Genomic DNA, 21,407 nt, shown 5'->3' with positions numbered 1-21,407 from the left:
GCTAGTCATGAGTGGCATATTAGATGGTATTTACTTTACTCATAATATTTTATCAAAATTAAAAGTAATAGGTCTGTATAAGATTCCACAAGGGTTCCAAGCACTAGAGTTACTTTCCAGAAACCTACAACCTCCAGATGGGTCTCTGGACCAGATAAGTCCTGAAACCTAGAGGGTCCAGCCTCTCCAGAACATCAGATATTTCCATCTTTCTATCCCATATTATTGACAGACCCTTCCAACGTGAAAAAGTTGGAAAGGCCATAGCCCAAGCTCCCCTAAAGAGAGGAATAGAAAGACCAAAGGTGACAGTGGGGTTATATAGTGAAGGTAGGATTTAACAAATAAATATAATTGCTGAATTATTAAATTGATATCTCTTTTAGTCTCCAGTATCTTAGAGCAGCTAAAGTAAAAACCTAAAACTGTGAAATTGTAACCCATGCCAAACTCTGAAATATGTTCTACAACTAATCGTGGTGCTGCACTTTGAAATTTATTGCTTTTTTTGAATATATGTTATTTTTGACAAAAAAGAAAAAAAATCAATTGTGATGATAAAAAATAATTTATTCCTTCTAGCCTCCTCCATTCTGGAGCAGCTAGAAGCAAAAATCTGAGAGGATCGTATGGTAGCCATGACAAACTCTGGGATCTGTCCTATAACTACTTGTTGAAGAGTCCTTTGAAACTGTTGCTTTTTTCTTGCTTTGCTTTGTATATATGTTATCATATACAATAAAAAATATTTTAAAAAAAGTAATAGGTCTGAAACTTATTTTGAAAGAATACTTGAAATTTCATTTTCTATCTCACTTTCCTTTATTAGCCTCACTCTTTGTAGGTATGAAGGGCACATGCTGGCTCAACTTTACAGATTGAATTCTTTTTTCATAATTAAAAGATTAAGAACAGACCACTGAAACAAAAGAAAACAACTCTTACTTATTTTGTGCCTTGAATTACGGATCTCTTTGAACACTAATGACCAGTCTCACCAGTAAATCTACCTCTTTCTGAGTTTTGAAGACTTTACAATTTGTATCTCACCCAGTTTGAATTTCCTTTTCTTTTAATCTATGTTGATTTTTCCTCTCTTAACTTCCATCAACTTTTTGTTCCTTTGATCTTCAATTCTGATATTCAGTGTCTGTATGATGTCCTACACATGTATATCCTATTTTTTCTTCATACTAGTAATATGGTATCCATGCTGTAGCTACTTGAGTAGATAACATATAGTTAAAACATAAAAAAAAAAATTAACACATTGTTAATCTTATTCTTTGAACTGGCTTCCCCACAATGCTATCTTTAAATGATTCCATAATCTGAACTCAACCCTCTGTAACTTGTTTTAAAAATAAGTCCCAGGGGGTGCAAGTATAGTTCAGTGGTAGAATTCTTGCCTGCCATGCCGGAGACCCAGATTCAATTCCCAGCCCATGCATTCCCACCCTCCAAATAAAACAAACAAATAAACAAAGATAAAAATTCAACAAATGGTGCTGCAATAACAGGATACTCATGTAGAAAAAGACTGAAATGTGATCCCCAGGATACGAAAAAAAAAAGTCCCATTTTCTCTTTCAAAATAGCACTCTGATCGTTTCCTCCTTCTCTATGTTTAATGTCTTCAATTTAGTTTAAACCTCTATAAATTCTCTCTCAATTACTGCAACAGCCCCCTTGCTATAATCATGATGGAATTTATGACATTAATACTCCCAGCCAGCATACTCAAGCTCTAGTTTTAAAATTCAAAATCACATTAAATCACGTATTATTAAAAGTATCAAAGTAAAAGAACTCTATTAAAGACAATCTTTTGTTGCTTCTCTTAGCCACATATATTTGTCAATAAATAGCCACATATATTTAAATTTAGGCAAAAGTGTCTTACAGAAAAATTTTTGATTTGGTTTAGTCAACTCTTACTAAAGCAGCAAAGTATTATTGGACATAGATATACTCAATTATGGAAATTCTTTGTAGACATAATGGTGAGGAATGGGCAGAAATAACTTTAAATACTTACAAAAAAATAGCCCACTGTGGTGGTTTGTGAGAAGGTAATAAGAAAAATACCCAATGACCAAAGATGCACAGACAAGGATATTACTCACAGTGATATTGTAATATTTAGAAAATGGAAGTGACCTAAATGATCAAGAGTAAGAGAGTAAATAATGGAGAGTAGACCTACAAGGGTATTGGGACATGGTTATGCTCATTTGTTTATGTCTTGTTTGTGGCTCTTTTCATGCTACAATGACGGAGCTGAATAGTTGCTACAGACACTAAATGCCACCAAATCTAAAATACTATCTGGCCCTTTATAGAAAAAGCTGCTGACCCATGCTATTGAAGAAACTTACTGACAAAGGTAAATGCTTATAATGTCTATGGGGGAAAAAATAAAACAAGCCACTGCATGATACCATTTTTGTTATGCATGGAAATAAGACTGAAAGAAATTCAAACAATATAGTTCTCTCTGGATGGTGGAATTTATGGGTGGTTAGATGTATATAGCAGAAACACCTGCTTCTTTTTTTTAAGTTATTTTTTATTATCAAACCAAAACAACATACAGACACGAACATTCTTAACACACAAACACTCCATGTACGGTGTACAATCACTGGCTCACAGTATCGTCGCATAGTAGTATATTCATCACCATGATCATTTTTTAGAGCATTTGCGTCGCTCCAGAGAAAGAAATAAAAAGAAAAAAGTAAAAACTCATGCATACCATACCCCTTGCCCCTCCCACTCATTGACCACTAGTATTTCCATCTACCCAATATATTTTAATATTTGCTCCTCCTATTTTTTTCTATACCCCTTACCACACCCTTTCATTGTTCACTAGTATCTCAATCTATTCAATTTATTTTAACATTTGAGAAACACCTGTTTCTGATGGTTTTTCTCCATTGTCTGCACTGACCATGTATTGTTTCTATAACTGGCAAGGGGGAAAAGAAAATAAAACAGAAACTGGAAATAGAAAAAAAAAAATACCCAAGAAACTTAGAACCCAAATACCTATATTCCTATTATAAAAGTAACCATTTAGTCATCTAAAACTTTATTTAGTTAGGTACTTCAAAAGACTCATTTCTTCCTTTTATGATATGAATCAAAATGTTGAATGAAAGGAATAATTGACTATTTCTTAGAGGCTAGCTTAGAACAAATTTATTCAGCCTTAATACTTCCTAACTATTTGCCCTCCTCCTTTAAAATTTTTTTATAAGTTAATGGGCCTAATTAGCTAGTATATATTTCTGGTAACAATATCAAGTTCTTGAGACTTTATGTTTTGGCTTGTAATCAGAATTTCAGGGAGCTAGAAGTTATAAGTTGCCTCTCCTAAAAATCTAACATTTATTAGAATGTGACTTGATTTGGTAAGATGCCAGACCTATACATCAAATGCTTCAAATTCTATATGGTGGATAACTATTACACAGATATTGTGATATAGTTTTCAGAATAACAAATTCATTTTAAAGCACTTATCTTTTTTTGTTTGCATGGGCAGGCACTGGGAATCGAACCAGGGTCTCCAGTATGGCAGGCGAGAACCCTGCCTGCTGAGCCACTGTGGCCTTCCCATACTCATCTTTTTAAAGCCTGAATATAGTAAATTGCAGACCTTATTGTATAAAATTGCTTAAAATATATATGAGTTTTCTGATAATGCCAGTAGCCATCTGTTGACTGCCACAGTTGAAATAAAAGTATGTTTTATAAATCACATTGCATAGCTTTAAAAACAGTTTCAAGGTACCTTGCAAGGTAGCTTGGTACGTAGTAGCCTCCAGAAATAACTACAACTCTCACATAATTAAAATAACTTATGACAAGTAAGATGTAGGATGATTTTATTTGCTAAAGGAGTGACTGACAACTCTCTAATGCATTTAAAAGATGATTTGTTTTACACACAATTTTTTTGAAGCATACTTGGGGAAACCAGCATATGCATAAGGCTGTCACTTCAATTTGATTTACATAGTCCACCCCACTGCCTTTTTTCCCTTTACACATATCAGTGATTCATTCTAGATTTCAGGGCAGCTTTGTGGTTACTGTCCTATCCTTGTTTTCATAAACACAGTTGATACAATGTCTAGACTTCTGGCACAAAATTATAGCAGTACATGATATATGAAAAATTAGTTTGCCTTCCTAACCATCTCTCTTTATGCACTTATAATGAACTTTAGGTTTAAGTTCAGAGAACTTTCTTCAGCAGAGAAGAAAGCTCTTGGAATCAGTTTCTCCACTATAACAACTATTAAATAGACAGGAACTGGCTGTGCCAGTTTGAAAGTATGCATGTACCCTAGAAAAGCCATGTTATAATCCTAATCCCATGTTGTAAAGGCAGCTGTTTCTTCTAATCCCTATACAATACTGTATGTTTGAAACTGTAATTAGATCATCTCCATGGAAATGTGACTCAATCAATGTGGTTATTAACTTTGATTAGATAGAGATGTGTCGCCACCCATCTGGGTGGGTCTTGATTAGTTTACTGGAATCCTATAAAAGAGAAAACATTTTGGAGAATGAGGGAGATTCAGAGAGAGCAGAGAAGAATGACAGAGCCACGAGAAAGTCACAAAAGAGAACACTGCAGAACCAAGAAGCAGAGAGTCTACCAGCCAGCAACTTTTAGAGATGAAGAAGGAAAATGCATCCCGGAGAGCTGGAGAGCTGAGAGACAACCCCTGCCTGTGTTCACCATGTGCCTTTCTGAAACCCAGAACTTGATCGGCCTTCTTGAATCAAGGTATCTTTCCCTGGATGCCTTAGATTGGACATTTCAATAGACTTCCTTTAAGTAGGACATTTCCATGGCCTAAAAACTGTTAACTTACAACTTATTAAATTTTACTTTTTAAAGGCCATTGAGTTTCTGGTATATTGCGTTCTGGCCGCTAGCATACTAGAACACTGATTGAATCAACTATTTGGAACTCTGGTTCTAGTAGAACAATTTGAAGGTCCCAGGGAAGAGCAGAGGAAGAGACTGGTAAATTATGGTGAACTCGAATGAACTGCACTCTCTAGACAGGGGCTACCATCACCCATCTCCCAGCCTCACTGCAGGCAGCAGTAAGGTACTCAACCTGGCCCCTGGTATAACTTGCTGATGCCAGGTGGGATTTAATGATCAAATTCCCCAATATCCAGTGGTGTGCAGTTAAGTAGCAGATCAATGGCTTTGATTAGCTACTATAGATCCCTGGAGAGACCAGCTCTGACATCAACTATTGTTCCAACCTGCCCTGGGCAAAAATAGCAGAGGAGCCTTTAAGACCCTTCCTCAAAACCACAGAGAACACGTATAATGCTCCATTTACTGGGCAAGTATTTAATCAAGAAAACACAGTTTCAAAGAGCCATAGGAGAAGATTCCTTCCTCACTCCCTCTCCAGGGATTTGTGCAGCCAGCTAGTGCTTCTTTTGCAGGTCTCCAGTCTCCTTCCAGGTGGAAAAACTGACCTAAGAATCTCCTTTCCAGCTGACACCACCTGGAAAAATTTGCACTCCAGGTGATAGCATCTTAAGAAGTAAAGGGGTGTGAGAAACAAGTAACCTGGGACAAAGGCTTACTTCCTTTAAATTCTATGGAGGAACACTTGGAACAGGGAGAAAGTCTGTTCCCTGGGGTGTAGAGGTCCATTCAAAGCACTGTAAAGTAAGGCCTGCAACAGGCACAAGCCTAGACAAGACACAGGCCCAGACAAGAAAAGTAAGATTCTGCACTTTGGATTTGCCTTGGACTGACCTTGATAGGATGGTGAATTCTGAAGGAGATGACCAGACAAGGCAAAGCCAATTTGCAAACTGAATTTTTTGCGCTGGTTTGTTTGGTTTTGTTAGCTACAGGATTAGCTTGAAGAGAAATATGAACAGACACACAATGATCAAATCTTAGAATGAAAATGACAGGAGGGAGTTCTGAAAACTACAAGAGAAAAGTAACATGTTAGGTACAAGGGAGTCCAGATAAGATGAAATATGGGATTTCCCTTCAGAAACCAGGGAGGCAAGACGGCTGTGCTTTGAAATATTTAAAGTGCTAAAAGGAAACAACTGCCAACTAAGAATTTTATATCCAGAAAGACTTTATTTCAAAATGAAGGGCACCAGACCTGCCCTACAAGCAATGCTAATGGAGTTCTTCAGATACAAAGGAAAGGACACTAGAAAGTGGATCAAAGAAGAATAAATAAATAAAGACCTGTGGGAAAGGTAAACATTTGGGTAATTATAAATGCCAGTGGTATTACATTATATATATATATTTTTCTGTCTAAATCCACTCCTTACTTCTTAGTGGTGCTAAAATGCTAATGTATAAAAACTAAGCAATAAATCTATGGTTTTGGATATACAATGTACAAAGATATAATTTGCAACAAGTACAAAAAAAGGTGGAGGGAGGAGAGGTATAAGAACAATGTATGTGCATGCTATTGAAATTAAATTCGTAATCAAGTGAAAAATTATTGCTATATATTTATGATGTTAAATTTTAACCCCTTAGTAATGATAAAGAAAATACATTTTTTCAATGTCCAGAAAGAAATTAGGACACAATATGGTGGAAAACAAAATAGCATATAAATGTGAAAGTAGAAAATAATGGAAGAATTGAGGATTAAAAAAAAAGTATGACTTGCAAAAACTAAATAGCAAAATGGCAACAGAAATTCCTATATTATCAGTAGTTATTTTAAATGTGAATGTATTAATGTCTCCTGTTAAAAGGGAGGAATTGACAGAATGCATTTAAAAAGCACAACCCTAGTAGATGCATCTATAAGAGACTCACCTTGAATTCAAAGACATCAATAGGATGAAAGTGAAAGAAGGAAAAAAATTTACCAGACAAGTAGTAATCAAAAGAGAGCTGGGGTAGCTACAATAATATAAGATAAAATAGACTTTATATAAAAATGTTATAAGGAAAAATAAGGTTGATAAAGGGGTCAATTTGTAGAGAAGACATAACAATCATATATATACCTAACAGTAGAGCCCTAAAATATGTGAAGCAAATATTGAAAGATTTGAAGAGAGAAATAGAAAGTTCTACACTGATAGTAAAAGACTTTAATACACCACTTTCAAAACTGGCAGAACATCAAGACAGAAGATCAATAAAGAAACAGAAGATTTGAACAATACTCTAAACTAACTAGAACTAACATACATATGTAGAATACCTAAGCTAACAGCAGCAGAATAAAAATTCTTCTCTAGTGCACATGGACCGTTCTCCAGAATAAACCATATATTGGGTCACAAAACAAGTCTCAATAAAATCAAAACCCCTGAAATTTACAGTGTATATTCTCTGACCACAGAATAATGAAAGTAAGATTCAATAACAGAGGGAGAATATGTGGAATATGTGGAAATTAAACAACATACTCTTAACAACCAATGAGTAACTGAAGAAATCACAAGTGAAATTAAGAAATTTCAGTAGGTGAATGAAAATTAAAACACAACATATAAAATCTTATGCAGCAAAGTTAGTGCCGAGAGGGAAATTTAGAGCTCTAAATGCTTATAAGAAAAGGGAAGAAAGATGTCAAAACAAAGACTTAAAATCAAAATTGGAGGACCATTAAAAGAGGAACAAACAGCTCAAAGCAAGAAGGAAGTAAATACAAAAAAAAAAAAAAGATGATCAGGGCAGATATCAGTGAAACAGAGAACTAAAAAACAATGGAGAAATGGAAAGGGAAATTAAGGGAAGATGGCAGCATAGTGATGTGTGGAATTTAGTTTGTACTCCAGAGCAGACAGTAAATAGGTAGGGATAGTACAGAACAATAGCTGGGGGAACACCTGTGACCAGTGAGACAGCAAACACCAGTCTGAACTAGGTGGAATGGCTGAGATCCCATACAGAACTCTAAGTCCCACAAGCCACAGAGGTCAGGGCCCCTTCTCATGGGCATGGCAGGCTGGTTTCCTGAGAGGAAAGGAAACAGACTTTACTAGCAGCAGGCACTTAGCTCAACCAAGTTCCAGTTGTAGAATTAACAAATTCTGACTACTGAGAATAGGCCCCCAGCACAGATTATTAAACCTGTAATAAGCGCTAAAGGAACTAGGAGTTTTTGCCTCAGCAGACAGAGGTCAAGGCCGACAGAAAAACCAAAAAACAAAACATGAGTAGTTTTGAGTTAGAGCACCAAAAATACTGAAAAGGGTTGGACCCCAAGAAGAGGGGGTAAACAGAGCCTGGCAATACATAGAACCATGTATCAAGTCAATCTCTTGATTGGCAAACCCACGGAGCAGGTACCCGGCTCTGAAAGGCTTTCTGGCTTTTTTTTTTTTTTTTTTTTTTTTTCACTTCTTAGCAGCTCATTAGATAGAAGACAAACACTTTCAAAATTCAGCATCCAGCACTGTCCCAGGCAAGGGTGGAACTTAGGTAAATCAGAGAGACAAATTAACTAGTTAGGTGAAAGGGGTTAATTTCCTAAATGGCATATCTTCTGCAAGAAAAGGAGGGTGGGACCCAGCTCAAATAGAATCCCTCCTTCAAGGAATTCGGACCCAGGGGCTGTAAAACAAAAGCAATCAAAGCCCACCGACTTCCTCACCTCTGCCTCAACCATGCCGCTTGCAGGGCATGGTTGAAATTAAAGGCACTGCCTCACCTTAAGCTGGTGGGAAGGCATGGGCAGACAAAGCACCACATGCTGGGCAGGATAGGAAAAACACAGAGTCTAGAGGCTTCATAGTCTGTAAAGTCTGACAACCTGCTGGGTTGCATCCTCAGGGAAAATTGATGCTGGCTATTCTTTCTTCCTGTGATGTGGGTCTGTCTGGTTTGAGAAAATCTGACAGGGTTCCATAATATCTGAGGAAACCCTCCTACAAAAAACAAATGATTTCATATAGGCAGGATAAGAAACAGAAAGACGAGAACTGAAAAATTCTGATCAGTTAAACACAACCTACGCCAGAGGTCTAAAATAAGTTGAACAGAATGTCAAAGAACAGATAGAGAACAAAGCCATCCAGCAAGAAAACCTTAGGCATAACAGTTAAAAGAAACTCCAGGATAAACTAATGAAGGAACTCAAATGCCTAGACACCAGCAAAAAAAAAAAAAAAAAAAAAATGGTAGAAGAAAGTACTGCCTTTACAGAAATAAAATTAAGTGTTAATGAATAAAACTCCCCAATAAAAATGCATAGACTGGCAGAATGGATTAAAAAAAAGAATGTATCTATATGTCGTCTACAAGAGACTCACTTTAGACCCAGGGACAAAAATAGGTTGAAAGGAAGCAGCTGTGAAAAGATATTTCATTCAACCAACCACCAGAAAAGAGCAGGGGTAGCTATACTAATATCCAACAAATTAAACTTCAAATGTAAAACAATTAAAAGAGACAAAGAAGGACACTATGTATTACTAAAAGTAACAATTCAACAAGAAGACATAACAATCATAGAGACTTATGCATGAAGCCAGAGTGCTGCAAAATACATGAGGCAAACACAGCACTGAAGGGAGAAGTAGACACTTCAACAATAATAGTTGGAGACTTCAATTTCCCACTGTCATCATGGATAGAAAATCTAGACAGAGGATCAATAAGGAAGGAGAGATTTTGCATAATATGATAAATGAACTAGACTTACAGACATTTACAGAACATTACACTCCACAACAGCAGGATACACATTTTTCTCAAGTGCTCATGTTTCATTCTGAAGGACAGACCATATGCTGGGTCACAAAGCAAGTCTTAATAAATTTAAAAATATTGAAATTATACAAAACACTTTCTTGGATCATAATGGAATGAAGTTGGAAATTAATAACAGGCAGAAGGTCAGAAAATTCACAAATATATGGAGGCTAAACAACACACTCTTAAAAAAAAACAGTAGATTAAGGAAGAAAGTACAAGAAAAATCAGTAAATATCTTTAGGCAAATGAAAATGAAAACAAAACATATCAAAATGTATGGGATGCAGCAAAGGCAGTGCTGAGAAGGAAGACATTTATTGCCTTAAATGTCTATATTTAAAAAGAAGAAAGCAAGAATCAAAGAATTAACTATTCAATTGGAAGAACTAGAAAAAGAACAGCAAACTAACACCAAAGCAAACAAAAGGAAAGAAATTATAAAGATCAGAGCAGAAATAAATGAAATTGACTATATTAAAACAATTGAGAAAAAAAAAAGCAGAAGTTGGTTCTTTGAGAAAATCAGTAAAATCAATGGGCCCTTAGCTAGGCTAACAAACAAAAGACAGAGAGAGAGAGAGGGGGGATGCAAATAAATAAAATAAAAAATGGAAGAGAGCACATAACCACTGACCCTGCAGAAAGAGGTAATGAGAGGATACTATGAGCAACTATATGCTAATAACTAGAACAATGTAGATGAAAAGGACAACTTCCTACAAAGGCATGAACAACCAACATTGACTTGAGAAAAAATAGATTACTTCAACAAGCCAATCACAAGCAAAGAGAGTGAATTAGTCATCAAGAGGGTCTCCAAAACGAAAAGTCCAAGACAGGTGGCTTCACATGTGTATTCTACCAAGCATTCAAGAAAGAATTAGTACCAATCCAGTTCAAACTCTTCAAAATAAATTGAAGAGGAGAGAAAGCTACATAACTCATTCTATGAAGCCAACCTCATTCCAATACCAAAGCCAGACAAAAATACAAGAATAGAAAATTGCAAACCAATGTCTTTAACAAATACAGATGCAAGATCCTCAAAAAATATTTGCAAATAGAATCCAGCAGCACATTAAAAGAATTATACACAATGACCAAGTGGGATTTTTCCAGGTATGCAAGACTGGTTCAACACAAAAAATCAATTAATGTACTATACCATATCAATAAGTCAAACTGGAAAAGCTACATGATCATCTTGATTGATGCAGAAAGGGCATCTGACCAATTCAACATCTTTTCTTGATGAAAACACTTCAAAGGCTAGGAATAGAAGGGAATTTCCTTAACATAATAAAGGAAATATAAGAAAACCCCACAGCTAACATCATCCTCAATGGGGAAAGCCTGAAAGCTCTCCCTGTAAGATCACTGTAAGGAACGAGGCAAGGATGTCCACTGTCACCATTTTTATTCAACATTGTACTGGAAGTTCTAGCCAGAGCAATTAGACAAGAAAAATAAATAAAACTCATCAATATTAGAAAAGAAGAAGTAAAACTCTCACTGTTTGCAGATGACATGATACCATACGCCAAAAATCCCCAAAAAATCTACAGCAAAGCTACTAGAGCTAATAAATGAGTACAACAAAATGGCAGGGTACCAGATCAACACGAAAATCAGAGTGTTTCTATCCAATAGTGATGAACAATCTGAGTAGGCAATAAAGAAAAAAAATTAATTTACAATAACAACCAAAAGAATAAAATGTTTAGGAATAAATTTAACTAAGGATGCAAAAAACCTATACACAGAAAACTAGAAGAAATTGCTAAAAGAAATTATGGAAAACCTAAATAAATGGTAAGGCATACTGTGTTCATGGATGGGAGGACAAAATATAGTTAAGACGTCAATTCTACCCAAATGGATTTACAGATTCAATGTAATACCAATTACAATCCCAATAACTTATTTTTCAGAAATAGAAACCAAAAAACAAATTTATTTGGAAGGACAGGGTGCCCCAAATGGCTAAAAATAACTTGAGAAGGAAAAATGAAGTGGGAGGTCTCACACTACCTGACTTGAAAGCTTATCATGATGTTACAGTAGTCAAAACATCATGGTACTGGCATAAAGATAAATATACTGATCAGTGGAATCTGAGTACTCAGAAATAGACCCTTTCATCTATGAACAACTTATCTTTAATAAGGCTGTCAAGCCAACCCAACTGGGACAGAGCAGCCTCTTCAATAAATGATGCCTGGAGAACTAGGTATCCATACGCAAAAAGGTAAAAATGATCCATATTTCACACCTTATACAAAAATTAACTCAAGATGGATCAAAGACCTAAATATTAGAATTAAGACCATAAAACTGTTTTAAGAAAATATAAAGAAATATAAATCTTGTAATAGGTGGTTTCCTAGACTTTATATCCAAAGCACAAGCATTGAAAAAAGAAATAGATAAATGAGATTACCTCAAAATTAAATACTTTAGTGCATCAAAGAACTTTGTCAGGAAAGTAAAAAGGCAGCCTATGCAATAGGAGACAATATTTGGAATCCTCATATCAAATAAGGTTTAGTATCCATAATATATAAAGAGGTGCCATAACTCAACTATGGGCAAAAGAAAGACATGGATAGATACTTTTCAGAAGAGGAAATATAAATGGCTAAAAGGCACCTGAAAAGATACTCAATTTCACTGACTTTTAGGGAAATGCAAATCAAAACCACAAAGAGATAAAATTTCATACCCACTAGAATGGCCATTGTCAAAAGAAAACAGAAAATGACAAAGTTCTGGAGAGGATGTGTAAAAAGAGGCACACTTATCCACTGTTGGTGGGAATGCAAAATGGTACAACCACTCAAAGGCAGTTTGGTATTTCCTCAGGAATCTAAGTATGTAATTGCCATATGATCCAGCAATCCCATTACCATATATCTGTTCAGAAGAACTGAAGGCAAGGACACAAATGACATTTACACACCAATATTTTAGCAGCATTATTTATGATTGCCAAAAAATGGAAACAGCCCAAATGCTCATCAATAGACAGTGGCTAAGTAAACTGTGATATATACATACAATGAGATATTATGTAGCTGTAAGAAAGAATAAAGTCATGAAGCATGTAACAATATGGATGAACACTGAGGACATGATGCTGAGTGAAATTAGCCAGAAACAAAAGGACATATACTATATGGTCTCCCTAATATGAACTAATATATACATATTTTTTAATACATGGGCAGGCACTGGGAATCGAACCTGGGTCCTCTGGCATGGCAGGCAAGCATTCTTGCCTGCTGAGCCACTGTGGCCCACCCATATGAACTAATATTAATGAGTGAACTTTGAGAGTTAAAGTTAAAAACACAGGTTATCAGGAGGTAGAAAGAGGGTCAAGATTGGGCATTTGGTGCTGAAGGAATATAGATTGTGCAACAAGACTGACTGTAAAAATTCAGAAATGGATAGGACAACACTACCTGATTGTAGCACAATAATATAAGTACACTGAATGAAGCTGAATGTCAATATGGTTGAGAGAAAAGGGCTGGTGGCACATATGACACCAGAAGGAAAGATACAAATAAAGGCTGAGATGGTATAACTCAGGAATGCCTAGAGTGGACGATGATGATGATGATGATGATTAAATGTACAAATATAAAAATGTTTTTGCATGAGGGAGAATAAATGAATGTCAAAATTGCAAGGCATTGAAAATGGATGGCATACAGGAAAAAGTGCAACAATGCAAGCTAGGGTCTGTAGTCAACAGTAACATTGTAATATGCTTCCACTGAATATAACAAGGGCATTATGCCAAAACTAAATGTCAACAGACTGGGGGAGGTGGTGGGCATGGGATTCTTTGCAGAAGAAAAAGCAATGCCTTCATACAGATTATGGTGGTGAAGGCATGTCTGTCTATTTACTTAGGTTGGATTGTATGGTGTGTGAATAAAATTGTTTAAAAATGAACAGAGAGAAACAAGTGATAGAGAAAATGGTGAGAAAGAGATGAATCCATTCATGTTGATAGGGAAGCTGAGAAGTGCAGCTCCTTGGAGGGCAGTGTGCTGAGTCCACAGGAGGCTAGGGGTGGGGATATCATATGATCCTGCAACCCTGTTGCTAGGTTCATACCTGGAGGAATTGATAGTAGGGACATGAATGGACATTTGCACACTGGTGTTTACATCTGCAGTGTTCACAATTTGCAATGGATGGAGGTAGCCTAAGGTTACAACAACAGGGATGGAAGGGGAAACCGTGCTGTTTACATACAGCAGACTACTGAGCAGCTGCAAGAAGAAATGAAGCTGTGAGACACTGAACAAGGTGAATGAAACTTAAGGACACTATGTTGAATAAAATGTCAGAAACAAAAAGGCAAATATTGTCATGCCTCACTCATATGGATTAACTACAATATAGAAACTCAGAGACTAGAAATTGAGAGCACATATTATCAGATTGGGGCCTATTGTAAAGGGTCCTAGATTGTTAACTCTTACAACAGTCACATATATTTAGAAGTTGTAACTGATATTTCTTAATTCTGAGATACTGAGCTATTTGTATGTCACCCCTTAGTTCCCTGAAACTTTGGGTATTTATGTGACACCTGAAACTCAGAGTTAGAGCACTGAAGCTGTGAAAGTCAGCAGTACCCCATTCAGCAACTGTTTAAAAAGCTGAAAAAGTGACCAGACTGTGCAGAGATATGAATGAAGCTGATCTCAATAGGACTAAGTAAATCAGAATATTGAGTAAAGGCTGATATGGCCCATATTTTCAAACTTCAACCTCTGCTGAAGGACTCAACCAAAAGGAGAGATGTTTATTTGGTGCCAAATTTATATTTTGGGTAGCACATTATCTAATTTAATTTATATGGCCTGTTTACTCAAACATCATAGTTATGTGGAATCTTGAATGAGGTGTGAGACCCTATTGGTGTGTACAGTTTAGTGTGATACCTTGATATATCCCAGTGCAATATGAGCAGAGAATAAAAAAATATTTGCAAAGTCCCCTTGGGGGACTGGGGAGAAAGGAGGAAATATTCAACTTTCCATCTGGGGAATTCCTGATATTCTTACAAGCAGTGGGGCCAACCAATTCAATAGGCAAAGCCCTCAATCTTGGGGTTCTCCCCTATGAAGTTTATTCTTACAAAGGAGAAACTAAGCCTACTGATAATTATGCCTAAGGGTCAGCCCCAGAGAACCTCTTTTATTACTCAGATGTGTCCTTTCTCTCTAAGCCAGCTCAGCAGGTGAACACACTGCCCTCCTCCTATGTGGGACATGACTCTCAGGGATGTAAATCTCCCTGGCAATGTGGTACCTGACTCTGGGGGATGAGCTGAGACTTGGCATCATGGGAATGAGAAATCCTTCTGACCAAAGGGGGAAAAGAGTAAAGAGACTAAATAAAATTTCAGAGGCTGAGAGATTTCAAACAGAATCAAGAGGTTATTCTGGAGGTTATTCTTACATATTATATAGATATCCTTTTTTAATTTATGGTGTATTGGAGTGGCTTGGGGAAAGTACCTGAAACTGTTGAATTGTGTTCCAGTAACCTTGATGCTTGAAGACTGTATAACTATATAGCTTTTACAATGTGACTGTGTGATTGTGAAAACCTTGTATTGGATGCTCCTTTTATCCGGGATATGGACAGAAGAGTAAAAAAAGAAAAAGATTAAAAAATAAATAAGTAATAGAGGGAGATAAAGGGTAAAATTTGGGTACATCCAAATACTGTAGGTCAATGAGAGGGAAGGGTAAGGGCTATGGGATGTAAGAGTTCTTTTTTTTCCTTTTTATTTCTATTTCTGGAGTGATGCAAATGTTCTAAAAATGATCATGGTGGAGAATACACAACTATGTGATGATATTGTGAGCCACTGATTGTATAATATGGTTGGAGTGTATGTGTGTGGATGCTACTCAATAAAAATACTTTTATGAAAACAATGGAATCAATGAAACAAAAAGTTGGTTATTTGAAAAGATCAATAAAATTGAAAAAAAAACTTTAGCTAAACTGATCAAGAAAAAAGAGAGAGAACATAAATAATACAAATCAGAAATGAAAAAGGAGACATTACTTTCAGCTCCACTGAAATAAAAAAGACTAAAAATGGATACTATAAACAATTGAATGCCAGTAATTTAGATAGCCCAGACAAAATTAATAAATTCTTACAAACTGACACAATGACTCAAGAAGAAATAAATGATCTAAACAGTTGATGCAGAAAATGCACTTGATAAAATCTAGCACCACTTCTTGACAAAAACCTCTTGAAACACTAGCAAAGCAGGCTAGAACAGGGAGACAGAGGAGAGAAAAAACAATGTGAAGGAGCCCTTGAGCAAGGACTGTTAACATTAGTAGGGCCTGCGTCCTAGACACACAACAGGTCTGGGGTTACTCATTTATGAGAAACATCTGGTGGCATTAGACCCACATGAACCCAAATGACCCCCACCTAAGTGAGTCACCTAAGGAGAAGGAGAAGAGTGGAGCCAACAGACCCACCCAAATGCACTATCTACCACCAGGCACCACTCGGGAGAAAAGGGAGGGTAGGAGAAAGAGCCCTGAACAAAGACCGGGGAGGGCGTCTAAGTATGGCTAATCTATAAAAAGCAAGTGGCCCCACATTGCTCATTGCCTCTTGCCTCTCTCACTTCTGTCTTTCTTTGTGAGAGTGACCACATGTCCTTCACATGTGAACCTAATACATTTTCTGCCTGCTTACTCACTGTATTTTGTGCCTTTGAATTCTTTCTCATGGCATGGTCAAGAACCTGAAAGCTGATATCTGGCAATATTAAGAATAAAAGGCAACTTCCTCATCATGACAAAGGGTATATATGAAAAGCCCTTAGCTAATATCTTATTTAATGATGAAAGACTGAAAGCTTTCCCTCTAAGATTAGGAACAAGACAAGGACGCTGACCATCACAATTGCTATTCAACACTGTACTGGAAGTTTTATCTTGAGCAACTAGGCAAGACAAAGACATAAAATGCTTCCAAATTGGAAGGAAATAAGTAAAACTTTCCCTGTTTGCAGATGACATGCTCCAATATACAGAAAATCCTAAAAAAAGATCCACAACAAAGCTATTGGAGCTAATAAATGACTTCAGCAAAATGACAGGGTACAAAAGTCAGTAGTGTTTCTATACAATAAAATAATGAACAATTTCAGGAGGAATTCAGAAAAAAAATATCATTTACAATAGCAACTAAAAGAATCAAATATCTAGGAATAAATCTAACCAAGGATATAAGGGACTTCTGTACAGTAATCTATAAAGCATTGCTAAAGAAAGAAAAAAGATCTATATAAATGAAAGAACATTCTGTGTTCATGGATTGGATGACTAAATATCTTTAAGAGATCAATTCTACACAAACTGCACAAATTGAATTACATATTCAATGCAATTTATATAATCAATGCCATCCAGTCAAAATCCTAACAGCTTTCTTTACAGAAAAGGAAAAATCAATCATCAAATTTATATGGAAGGTATGGGCCCCAAATAGTCAGATATCTTGATAAAGTAGAAGGAAGTTGAAGGACTCACACTTCCTAATCTGAAAAGTTATTATGAAGCCACAATAATCAAAACAGCATGGTAATAGCACAGAGACAAACATAGAACAATGGAATTAAATGAAAAATTCAGAAACTGGGCATCATGTTTGTGATCAACTAGTATTTGATAGGGATGCCAAGTCCACTCAATTAGGAAGACATGGTCCTTCCAACAAAAGGTACTGGGAAAATTGTATGTCTATATGCAAAAGAATGAACCTTACCTCACACCATATATAAAAATCAACTCAAAAGGGACCAGAGACCTAAATTTAAAAACAAGAAACGTAAACCTTCTAGAAGGAAACATAGAAGAGCATCATCAAGACCTAGTGATAGGGAATGGCTTTTTAGACTTTGTAGTCAAAGCCCAAAAAATAAGAAAAAAACAAAAAATAAATGGAACCTCATCAAAATTAAAAACTTTCTGTGCATTGAAGGAATTTATCATATAAGTAAAATGACAATGGGATAAGATATTAGGAAAATGCATATCAGGTAAGGGTTTAATATCCAGAATATATAAAGAAATCCCACAACTCAAAAACATAAAAAGAAAACAATTTAAAAATAGGCAAAAGACTTGAATGAATATTCCTCCAAAGAATATATACAAATGGCCAAAGAATACATGAAAATATGCTCAACGTCATTTGTTATTAGGGAAATTCAAATAGAAGCAACAATGAAATACTGCTTCACACCCTCTAGTATAATTACTTTGAAAAAAAAACAAAAGAAACAGAAATATATAAATAGTGGAGAGGATGTGGTGAAATAGGCACAATCATTCATTGCTCATGGAATTGTAAAATAGTGCATCCTCTGTGGAAGACAGTCAGTGGTTTCTGATAAATTTAAATATAGAATGACCATATGACCTGCCAATCTCAGTTCTGGTATACAATCAAAATAATTGAAAGCAGTTAATCATATATTCAAACAGTGATGTTCTTAGCAGGATTAGTTACAATTGCCAAAAGATAGAAGCAACCCAAGTGTCATCGACCAATGAATGTATAAACAAAATCTGGTGAATATATACTATGGAATAATATTCAGCTTTAAAAAAAGAATGAATTTCTGATATCTGCAACAACATGGATTAACCTTGAAGATACCACGTTGAGTGAAATAAGCCAGACACAAAAGGACAAATATTGTATTATCTTACTGATATGGAATAGAGCAAACTAATTCAAGTAAGAAACTAGAATATAGATAACAAGAGGCCAAAGTGTGGAGTTAATATTTGAATCATCGGAAGCCATTTTTTTTTCAAAACAATAGGGAAAGAACCCATCTACTCCCTGAGAATGAAGTCATCACAATCAATCAAGCATAGCCTAGAGATACAGAGATCATGTAAGTGTGACATCATTTGAATTATTAAATCTTTGCCATGTCTGCACGAGCCTAAACTCTGTTTCAGTCATGAGAACCACCCTGAGTTGTGTTTTTGTCACTTGCAATAAGAAAAAAAACCTTAATAGCATAGCAGAAAGTATTGTTAGTGATTTACTTAAAAAAAAAAAAATTAGAACCTGAGGGTGAGCCATGGTGGTTCAGCAGGTAAGAATGCTCATCTGCCATGCCAGAGGACCCAGGTTCAATTCCCAGTACCTGTCCATGTAAAAAAAAAAAAAAAAAAAAAAAGATAGAACCTGAAATTATCATTTCTATTCTCATTTACTTCTTCCACCCAAAATATGCTTGTAGATTTCAGAAGAATGGTCCAGGAACACCTGTGGAAGACTGAAATGTGTTATGCGTGTTTTACCAGAAAATTACCAAGGGTTTTGCCCCGTTATAATGGCTAAATAGTGTTGGTCAATGAAATCGGATGCTTATTGATGACATTCCACCAATAGATGGAATAGTGGAAAAAATTAAAATTATCAAATAAGTTGTCCACAAAACTTCATGTTCATTTAAAAAGGTGTCCGACCTTCTTAGATTATGACTTTCCAAGTTTTTTGGTGGAAAAATGTTTTTTTCTTTATGCAATGATTATTTAATAGACAGTAGACCTCATTCACATGTTTTTCAATTTTCTTAAGTATAATAAAGAGTTGGTTAAAAGAGAGCCAAAGTATGGGGCTTGTGTGCTGAGGTGTTTCTTTCCCCACAGCTTTTTTGGCCATCATGGGGGTAGAACCCTGAGAAGGAGCAACCAGAATTCAGGAGTAAGTGTGCCTGAAGGAATACTGTCTAAAAAGAGTGTGCGCATGGGCATATTTCTCCTTTGCAAAGATGTTTCTGAAGACAAGTGAAGTTTTGGATGTTTCAAGGGTATTGCAATCATTTTGCTTAAACTATAGCAATGAAGCTCCTCTAACAGAAAAAAAATCACTTAGGCACTGTTTTCAGGGTAGAATGTCAGCAGGGGTGCAGAGGAACTTTGGCAAAGGACCTGGCAGGGCTTGACCGTAGGCGTCCGGACTTCATGCGGATAGGAGGTCGGCATTCCAGAGCTCACACCTCTGGCCTGCATCGGCCTTATACTGCTGCCACCCGATCGATCCCAAGTGAAGATCACTACCATGGGGCTCTCTGACATTCGCAGTTTAGGGATTCAAATTCAAAGAGCCCGCCTTCAAGCTAGTCGAGGAATGGTGCACTCAGAAATTGCATCATTCAGATTGTCAGATGGGTTCCACAAAATCAGTGATGGTCCCGGAGCCATGTGGGAATGCTATGTCTAGAAAAAGTGGACAGCCTCAAGTTGTCAAGGGCCGAGGTGCTCCACTACAGTTGTCCACAACACTTGCTTAGTTTCCAGAGTGTGCCAGGTGTGGGCCACAAGCCCGCCCCGTGTTCCACTGCTTCTCCTGCAGTGCTTTCAAGGTTGCATCTCATTTTGCTATGGATTTGCACTGTCCTGATTGGTAACGATGGCTAAAATCTTTTCATGTGGTTGGCCATTTGTGTACCTTGTTTGGTGAAAGTCTATTCAATTCCTTTGTCTATCTTTTAATTGGGTTATTCATCCTTCTATTGAATTATATATTCTGGATATTAGTCATTTACCCAATATAACTTGCAATATATATATATTTTTTTACATTCTAAGGGTTTTTCCACTTTCTTGATAGTATCCTTAGAGGCAAAAAACTTAATTTTGATGAAATCGAACAGATCTGTTTTTTCTTTGATTGCTTATACTTTAGGTGTTATATCTAAGAAACTATTGCCTAATCCGTGGTCAAAAACATTTACAGAGATTTTTTAAGGAAAATTTTATAGTTTTAGCTATTACATTTAGGACTATGATTCACTTTAGTTAATTCATATAGAGTATGAGATAGGGGCCCATGATCTTACCCTGCTGCTCCAGCACAACTTGCTGAAAAGGCTAGTTTTTCCCCCTTTGAGTGATCCTGGTGCCCTTGTCAAAATCAATTGACCCATAAATGTCAGGGCTTATTTGTGAGCTCCCTTATCTATTCCTTTATTATATGTCTATCCTTATGCCACAACCACACTGTGTTGATTACTGTAACTCTGTAGCATGCTTTGAAATAGAGAAGTATAAGTAGTCCAACTTTCTTCTTCATTTTCAAGATTTTCTAGTGTATTTGCATTTCTATGTGAAATTTGTACATCAGCTTACCAATATCAGTCAGAAATTCAGCTGTTTTTTTTGGGGGGGGCGGGGCATGGGCAGGCTCTGGGAATCGAAGTTGGTCTCCAGCATGGCAAGTGAGGATTTTGCCACTGAGTCACCATTGCACCACCCTTAGCTGAGATTTTGATAGGAAATGTTTTGAATGTGTGAATCCATTAGTGAAATATTTCCATTGTTACAATATTAAGTTTTCTGTTCCATGAATATGGGATTTATTTCTCTTAGATCTTTAAGTTTTTAAATAATTATTTTGCATAGTTTTCAGAGTAAACATTTTGCATTTCTTATTGTGCCATTTATTTCTAGTGATATTTTCAATGTTATATAAATTAAATTTTTTTCTTTTTATTTTAGTATTGTTCCTTGCTGGTGTTTAGAAATAGTACTGATATTTGTATTTTGATCTTGTTTG

General features: G+C 36.1%; 1 protein-coding gene across 1 annotated transcript in view; it reads right to left on the bottom strand.

The window, feature by feature from the left end:
- The window catches only part of PCDH15 (protocadherin related 15), a 1,748,268-nt gene that overhangs the window by 1,351,950 nt on the left and 374,911 nt on the right, over positions 1 to 21,407 (bottom strand). The gene's annotated exons all lie outside the window — the stretch shown is intronic.

This window comes from Tamandua tetradactyla, chromosome 13 (assembly GCF_023851605.1).
Source record: "Tamandua tetradactyla isolate mTamTet1 chromosome 13, mTamTet1.pri, whole genome shotgun sequence".
In the NCBI taxonomy this organism is placed as follows: domain Eukaryota; kingdom Metazoa; phylum Chordata; class Mammalia; order Pilosa; family Myrmecophagidae; genus Tamandua; species Tamandua tetradactyla.
This window is presented reverse-complemented; position numbering and strand designations above follow the sequence as displayed.